The sequence below is a fragment of the Spodoptera frugiperda genome, chromosome 15 (assembly GCF_023101765.2).
Source record: "Spodoptera frugiperda isolate SF20-4 chromosome 15, AGI-APGP_CSIRO_Sfru_2.0, whole genome shotgun sequence".
Lineage (NCBI taxonomy): Eukaryota > Metazoa > Arthropoda > Insecta > Lepidoptera > Noctuidae > Spodoptera > Spodoptera frugiperda.
The window spans coordinates 14,824,011-14,830,793 of NC_064226.1; the positions used below are offsets into that span (position 1 = coordinate 14,824,011).

Here is a 6,783-nt window from a genome sequence, read left to right on the forward strand (position 1 = left end):
CCACCATCATTGCTGCGGATGGAGTAAACTGTTCCTCGTCGTAAGGAGTAGAGTTTTCTCCATCAAACTGTACATTTTGGGGGAAGCACAAGTGTGTGTGCAATAACACAACGAGGACACAAATAAGGATAACACTGTACAACTTCATTTTCACTGTATATGACTGTCTCTTGTCACAGTTTCAGACAAAATGTTGGTATCAAAGATGGTTGTAGTACATTTATATTTACAAGAGTTACAGCTAAAGTAGTACAGATTCCATTGTTCCCTTAGAAGTAATTGCAGCAGTAATCAAGATTATGTATCTAGAATGGTTCGTAGATTCTTTGATCTTATTTCAGTATTTAAAGTGATTTCAAATCATTTAGTTCAAGTAGGCCATAAACAAGTTTCGATTAACATCGTGTGTGCCAGTTACAATAATGTCTTTCGCAGTTAATCAGCTGATACACACGTATTTTCAATTCTTACTAGTTTCCCAGGGCACAAGTTCGCCACAATAACTGAAGCTGGTTCAGCAGTTGCATATGTAGGAGTTGGAGTGGTTCCATCGAGGACATCTGCATCGGATGGGTAGCAGGTTGTAATATTGATGAACAGGATACAGACAGCTACTGTGATTGCACCAACCTTCATTGTCAACATCTGCTTTCCACGATGGTCAGTAGTGAAATAGTGGTCAGAATGGTTGTAGTAGGCTTTATAAGTGCATACTTACCCACCTACGTGTAATATTATTATGTAAGAGAAGTTAGCGCAGTGACTGCACTCGTCTCGTCTTACGAAATCGAGTCGTGCGTCCCGTACCTAAGAAATCACCTTAATCAATCCTATTTGTCATATTATAACAACTAACCACTGCGAATACTTAGACAGAAATCTAATATGTAAATGTGACCTTTCCTGTTACTTTAGTGTTTGTAAAAAACAGATGGTAGTTACCCATATCAACAAATCATACAAATTCTATGTAATTGGGAAAAGTCAATAAATATAAAGTCAGACAGCTTAGAAATATTATATTCTATTTTTGTGTAAACATTATCTACAGATATTATGTAATTTTATGATCCTAATATCGTTGAATTATTCTGTCGTTATTAAACTGCAACATAATGATAAAGACGAATATAATTTACCTCAAGATGCATAATGTTTATTGAGTCATTTCATAAGAAAACATCGTTATAGTAAACTATTCCACATAATTGTAATAACAAAGGAATAATAGGTGCCATAATTGTTGAAAAAATTATTCATCTCGTTTCACACATTCATTCTTAATTCGCACCTGACCGTGAGGACATATATCTTCTTTGAAATATATAGCGTGCTCTACAAAATATGGCTCTGCTACGGCACCTTTACCGTCTTTAATGTTATCTGGTGATGCTTGCTTTTCAGAATCTTCATTGGAAAGTTTAGCTTCATTATCAAATTTGAGTTCCATTTTCTCATTCTCTACCTTGGCTCCAGCGGGATACGAAAATGTTACTTTTAAAACTAGCACAACTATGAATAATGATGGTATGTATCTCATTTTGAGTGCTATCCTCACACTACACTAAGTATTAAGTCACTATGAAGCTACATTACGAGGAGCGCATCTTTTATACCTTGCATTTTGTAAAGTTTTTGTTTAGCCTCAACATTAGTATTGGTAAAAACTTGTTTTCTGTTATATGATCAGCAAAACAGGTAATAAAACAATGTTGTCAAGTAAATATTTATTTATCTGGACCTACACAAACATTACCCACTCGCACCAAACCATCAGGATATGTGTTGTGTACTATGACTGGTGAGCAATCCCTTACTTCGTCATCTGATACGTCACTCGTTTTTTCAGCGTCTCCGTCATTTGCTGGTGGCTTTGCAGAATCTTCCTTAGATAGTTTGAAATTATCATCAAACTTACGTCCCATCTCTTTATTCTCAACCTTGTCTCCACTGGGGTATGACAATGTCACTTTTAAAACTAGTACAAATACTAACAACACTGGTATGTATCTCATTTTAATTGCTATCTGCACTATGAAGCTACATTACGAGGAGCGCGTCTTTTATACCTTGCTTTTTGTAGTTTTTGTTAAGCTTCCTCAACATCAGTATTGGTAAAAACTTGTTTTCGGTATGGAACACTTTATTTGGTAAAGATGGCCATATAGTCAGCAAAAAAGGTAATAAAACAAAATTGACAAATAAATATTTATTCATCTGCTCTTATACAAAGTTTACCCACTCGCACGCGACCGTCAGGACATAAGCTTTGTGATATGATGCTTGAGTAATCCCTTATTTCGACATCTGGTACGTCACTCGTTTTATCAGCGTCTCCGTCATTTGCTGGTGGTGCTGGCTTTGCAGAATCTTCCTTAGATAGTTTGAAATCATCATCAAACTTACGTTCTGTCTCGCCATCCTCAACCTTGACTCCACTGGGGTATGACAATGTCACTTTTAAAACTAGCACAAATACTAACAACGCTGGTATATATCTCATTTTGATTGCTATCTGCACTATGAAGCTACATTACGAGGAGCGCGTCTTTTATACCTGGCTTTTTGTAGTTTTTGTTAAGCTTCCTCAAAATCAGTACCTATTAGTAAAAAATTGTTTTCATATGGTACATGGCTGAGATTTGCGTCTTATTATTCATTACAAAAACGTATAGTTATATGGTTATACGAAAACACGTAAAGAGCAAGTCATTTAGTGTGATCTTCACTTTAACAACATCGCCGTTTCATAGAAATACATTTTAATAGTATGTAGGTAATGATTTCTCAAGATGGCCACATAACCAATAAAATAAGAAATAAAACAAAATTGTCAAACAAATTGTTCATTTATCTATTAACATACAAACTTGACTTACTCTCACGCAACCGACAGGACTAACGCGGTCTGTGATTGGTGTGCCGTTTATATTACGATCTGTTACGTTACGTTGACTGTCCCATCTATACTGGATAATCTCGTGGTACGTCCAATTAAGATCCGTCTCCTCATCCTCAGGGTCTTAGCGGCCCTTAGTGCCACTAGGATATAAAAATGTCATTTCTTAAACTAGTACAAATACTAACAACCCTGGTATGAGTCATTTAGATGCATTCACAATGAGGTTGCAATATGAAGAGTACCTACTTATTTTTATATTTTTTGCTAACTAGTCTTCAAAGGATATTTTAGTTTTTGTTTCGCTACTTCCTCAACATATGTATTGGTCAAAACTAGTTCTCCGTTTCGGAGACTATTTGATAAGGTTATTCGCTAATCATTTAGAGATTCATATACGTAATTACTAGAATAAAGACGTAAAGTTCATGACAAATGTCGGGGCTGTGGTGGATTCAAACTCAAATCATTTATTCCAATTTAACCATAAATAGGTACTTACTTTTAAAATGTCAACAAATAAATAAATAATAGTCCCTCAGTTTATCCGTCAGTGAGGCTTGGTCCAAATCATCAATGATTATTGTAGGAACAAAGAGAAAAACTCATTGTACTCACACTTTTATTATATTTCCGAAGATTCTAAAACTAAAACAATTTAAACACAATAGTTACAAACAAATATTTACTGTGTACATTACAATCTACAACAAACGGGAAGCTTTATTCAATCGTCTACATAAAGACATGTTAATCCACTGCAACACACGAGTCTGCAACTTTGACAAAATTATTCGGACACGTGTCACCCACCATCATTGCTGCGGATGGAGTAAACTGTTCCTCGTCGTAAGGAGTAGAGTTTTCTCCATCAAACTGTACATTTTGGGGGAAGCACAAGTGTGTGTGTAATAACACAACGAGGACACAAACAAGTATAACACTGTACAACTTCATTCTCACTGTATATGACTGTCTCCTGCCACAGTTTCAAACAAAATGTTGGTATCAAAGATGGTTGTAGTACATTTATATTTACAAGAGCTACAGCTAAAGTAGTACAGATTCCATTGTTCCCTTAGAAGTAATTGCAGCAGTAATCAAGATTATGTATCTAGAATGGTGCGTAGATTCTTTGATCTTATTTCAGTATTTAAAGTGATTTCAAATCATTTAGTTCAAGTAGGCCATAAACAAGCTTCGATTAACATCGTGTGTGCCAGTTACAATAATGTCTTTCGAAGTTAATCAGCTGATACACACGTATTTTCAATTCTTACTAATTTCCCAGGGCACAAGTCCACCACAAAAGCTGAAGCTGGTTCAGCAGTCGCATATGTAGGAGCTGGAGTGGTTCCATCGAGGACATCTGCATCGGATGGGTAGCAGGTTGTAATATTGATGAACAGGATACAGACAGCTACTGTGAGTGCAGCAACCTTCATTGTCAACATCTGCTTTCCACGGTGGTCAGTTGTGAAATAGTGGTTAGGATGTCTGTAGTAGGCTTTATAAGTGCATACTTACCCACCTGCGTGTAATATTATTATGTAAGAGAAGTTAGCGCAGTGACTGCACTCGTCTCGTCTTACGAAATCGAGTCATGCGTCCTGTACCTAAGAAATCATCTTAAATTTTCAATCCTATTTGTTATACCACATATTCTAACCACTAACCATTGCGAATAGTTAGACAGAAATCTAATATAATAATGTTATGTGACAATGGGTCCAACCAACCAAGAATTTCCCGTACCTAAGAAATCACCCAGTGCTAATTGATTTCGGATTCGATAGTGTCTACGTCCCGGAGCAAAGAAATCAACTTGTCATACGACATAATATACTAACAACTAACTACTGCTTAGTTAGGAACTAATACTTTGATAGAAATCTAATATGTAAATGTAACATTGGGTCCAATTAACCAAGAATTTCCTATTACTTTAGTGTTTGTAAAAAACAGATGGTAGTTACCCATTTACAAATCGTCTATGTAGTTGGGAAAAGTCAATAAATAAAAAGTCAAAGAGCTTAGAAATATTATATTCTATTTTTGTGTAAACATTATCTACAGATATTATGTAATTTTATGATCCAAATATCGTTGAATTATTCCGACGTTATTAAACTGCAACATAATGATAAAGACGAATATAATTTACCTCAAGATGCATAATGTTTATTGCGTCATTTCATAAGAAAACATCGTTATAATAATGTATTCCACATAATTGTAATAACAAAGGAATAATAGGTGCCATAATTGTTAAACAAATTATTCATCTGGTTTCACACATTCATTCTTAATTCGCACCTGACCGTCAGGACATATATTGTCTTTGAAATATATAGCGTGCTCTACAAAATATGGCTCTGCTAGGGCCCCTTTACCGTCTTCAATGTTAGCTGGTGATGCTTGCTTTCCAGAATCTTCATTGGAAAGTTTAGCTTCATTATCAAACTTGAATTCCGTCTTGTCATTCTCGACCTTGTCTCCAGCGGGATACGAAAATGTCACTTTTAAAACTAGTACAAATACTAACAACGCTGGTATGTATCTCATTTTGATTGCTATCTGCACTATGAAGCTACATTACGAGGAGCGCGTCTTTTATACCTTGCTTTTTGTAGTTTTTGTTAGGCTTCCTCAACATCAGTATTAGTAAAAACTTGTTTTCGGTATGGAACACTTTATTTGGTAAAGATGGCCATATAGTCAGCAAAAAAGGTAATAAAACAAAATTGATAAATAAATATTTATTCATCTGCTCTTAAACAAACAGTACCCACTTTCACGCGACCGTCAGGACATGCGCTTTGTGTAAACACGTGTGAGTAATCCCCTATTTCATCAACGGGTATGTCACTCGTTTTTTCAGCGTCTCCGTCATTTGCTGGTGGTGCTGGCTTTGCAGAATCTTCCTTAGATAGTTTGAAATTATCATCAAACTTTCGTTCCATCTCTTTATCCTCAACCTTGACTCCACTAGGGTATGACAATGTCACTTTTAAAACTAGTACAAATACTAACAACACTGGTATGTATCTCATTTTGATTGCTATCTTCAATATGAAGCTACATTACGAGGAGCGCGTCTTTTATACCTTGCTTTTTGTAAAGTTTTTGTTTAGCCTCAACATTAGTAGGTGGTAAAAACTTGTTTTCTGTTATATGATCAGCAAAACAGGTAATAAAACAATGTTGTCAAGTAAATATTTATTTATCTGGACTTAAACAAACATTACCCACTCGCACCAAACCGTCAGGACATGTGTTGTGTACTATAACTGGTGAGCAATCCCTTACTTCGTCATCTGATACGTCACTCGTTTTATCAGCGTCTCCGTCATTTGCTGGTGGTGCTGGCTTTGCAGAATCTTCCTTAGATAATTTGAAATTATCATCAAACTTACGTTTTGTCTCCCCATCCTCAACCTTGACTCCACTGGGGTATGACAATGTCACTTTTAAAACTAGTACAAATACTAACAACGCTGGTTTGTATCTCATTTTGATTGTTTGCTGCACTATGAGGCTACATTACGAGGAGCGCGTCTTTTATACCTTGCTTTTTGTAGTTTTTGTTTAGCCTCAACATTAGTACTGGTAAAAACTTGTTTTCGGTTTGGAACACTTTATTTGGTAAAGATGGCCATATAGTCAGCAAAAAAGGTAATAAAACAAAATTGACAAATAAATATTTATTCATCTGCTCTTAAACAAACATTACCCACTTTCACGCGACCGTCAGGACATGCGCTTTGTGTAAACACGTGTGAGTAACCCCCTATTTCATCAACGGGTATGTCACTCGTTTCAGCGTCTCCGTCATTTGCTGGTGGTGCTGGCTTTGCAGAATCCTCCTTAGATAGTTTGAAATC

The 6,783-nt window shown here is 35.9% G+C and overlaps 1 long non-coding RNA gene across 2 annotated transcripts; it reads right to left on the bottom strand.

Annotated features, from left to right (window-relative positions):
* Positions 1 to 2,194: 2,194 nt before the first annotated feature.
* Positions 2,195 to 6,583, bottom strand: LOC126911474 (uncharacterized). Of its 2 annotated transcripts, none has more exons than XR_007706007.1 (2): positions 6,007 to 6,583; positions 2,195 to 2,557 (listed from the first exon to the last, which is right to left on the bottom strand). It is a non-coding gene; the product is annotated as an uncharacterized LOC126911474 (long non-coding RNA). The 2 variants fall into 2 exon arrangements; XR_007706006.1 differs by lacking the exon at positions 2,195 to 2,557 and adding an exon at positions 4,929 to 5,518.
* Between the last annotated feature and the right edge of the window lie 200 nt (positions 6,584 to 6,783).